Below are 2,038 nucleotides of genomic sequence, written 5' to 3'. Positions count from 1 at the left end.
CTGGCTGCATCCCATGGGCAGAAGAACCTCTTCTGGTGTTGGAGCTGACAGTTGCAAATCTAAGGATGTCAGTGCCCTGTTTCCTTTCTCACGGGGCAAGTCCAGCCACAGAGAAAACAAAGCCAACATACAAAACACAGAAAATGAATTGACAACCCTGAGGAGGATCCAGTCCTTGGATCCTGTCCTTCCTGATGCTAACTTTTCTTTCCTGAGTTCCAGTTCTAGGAGCCAAGAAATGTGCCCTTCTCAAGTAAACCGGTTGGGTCTCTCTTCCTGTCAATTTCATCCAAAAAATTCGAACTATTACAATTACGTATATATTTAACTGATGATAAGGTTGGAAAGATAAGGTGTTTTCCTCAAGGGCAGAAATGTTAAGTGGCAAAGACTGAACTTGATTTTTGGATCTTTCTGACTTCACAGCCTTTGATCTTAACAAATAATTCTACATTGTGAAATTTCAAGGGCACCATTCAAGTTTTATGTGGGAGTTTCAAAAAAAATCCCTGAGCTTCCTCTTTTCCTCCTTCTTCCCCCTTTCTCTTCCTTCCTTTCTCTTACCCTTCAGAACAATTCTGTGTCCATCTTGTGCAGGTGGATAATAAGTACTTGTGCAGGTGCATAATAAGTGCTACAGTTTGGTCAGAGTGGAGGGGACATGGAGGTGGACAGGAGCAGTTGGAGGGGACTGAGGGGGCCCTCCCAGTGCAGTCAGAGGAGTAAGACAGACCTGCTTCTCTTGTTTCAACCCTTGCCTTACTTGGTGTTTTTTCCTCTGTCTCCTAGTCCTTCACCATTTTTATTTTTCGCTCTTCCTCTCCTTTCTAAACCTTGAAAAACTACAGAAATGGCAAAAAAAACCCACATCTTTTGAAAGTACCATTCTGCCAGTTGCCAGGAGGGAATGGATCCAATGATCGCCAGTGAGAGGCATGAAAGAAAAATCTCCAGTCTTTTCCACTGAAGTTTTTGGAGCAGATGAAGAGAACACGAAGAAAATTTCAAGTTGGGTCAGACCACAAACACACAGACACCCCTCCTCGCCTAACCCCAGGAATTACTGCAAACCTACTGCAGGCGGGCATAGCCTTGATGCTCCGTGGGCACTCCTAGCGTGACCAGGTTAATAAAGACTTTCACCTCCAAGTGAGTCACACAGATGACATTATCCACATGGAAAGGGAGCCATGGTCCAGTGTGGGAGGATAGAGATGAGGGAATGGAGGATTCCCATAAGAGGGGGAAGCACATTACAGGGCATTCAAGTAGGACCCAGAGTTAGGGATCTACTTTGTGATCAAGAAATTCTGGAAGCTGCAAAGGGAAGAGATTTTTATATATATTATTTGATGCACCCTTCAGTATCAAACACATAGTACGTGTAGATACAAAATGAGAATTAATGTAATGAATGAATCCATAAGCAAACCATCTGAAAGATAGTTAAGAATATAAATATGAAGAACATTATTAATTCTAGCATAGCTGATATTCCCTGTTTTTAAACAAGGGGAACACATTTTTTGTTTTATTAAGCCATGAAGTTGTTAGGGATTTGGTTTTCTTGATGAGAGGGCTCTCCTGTTTCATGAATGTTAATCCTTGGTATCCAAAATGCCACTCTAAAGAAATACTTAGCACCACAACAATAAGACAAAAGCCCAAGTAAAGTAAACATTCCAGAGGCCTCCAGAGGTTAAATAGGAATCTGGAAATAATTATCGTACTGCTAAAAAATAAATAACATATGGAAAATACAAGCAGTGGGGGAGGACTTCCTCTTCGTAAGCAGGATTTTATTCTTAAAAAATTTTTTTTGACACAATAATATTTGACTGATATAACCTAAAAAGTAAAACAATACTATAATTATTGTTTGGTGTTAAGATTATTGTTTTCATAATCTACCTCTTATTGTTGAAAAGTTTTCCCTGTGTAATAAATGATGGTATTTAATATTTTATGTCCCACTTTTTATTATGTAAAATTATTCACATTATTATATAAAATGATTTAATTTAATCTACAGAAGAAG

The sequence above is a fragment of the Mustela nigripes genome, chromosome 4 (genome assembly GCF_022355385.1).
Source record: "Mustela nigripes isolate SB6536 chromosome 4, MUSNIG.SB6536, whole genome shotgun sequence".
NCBI lineage: Eukaryota > Metazoa > Chordata > Mammalia > Carnivora > Mustelidae > Mustela > Mustela nigripes.
This window is presented reverse-complemented; position numbering follows the sequence as displayed.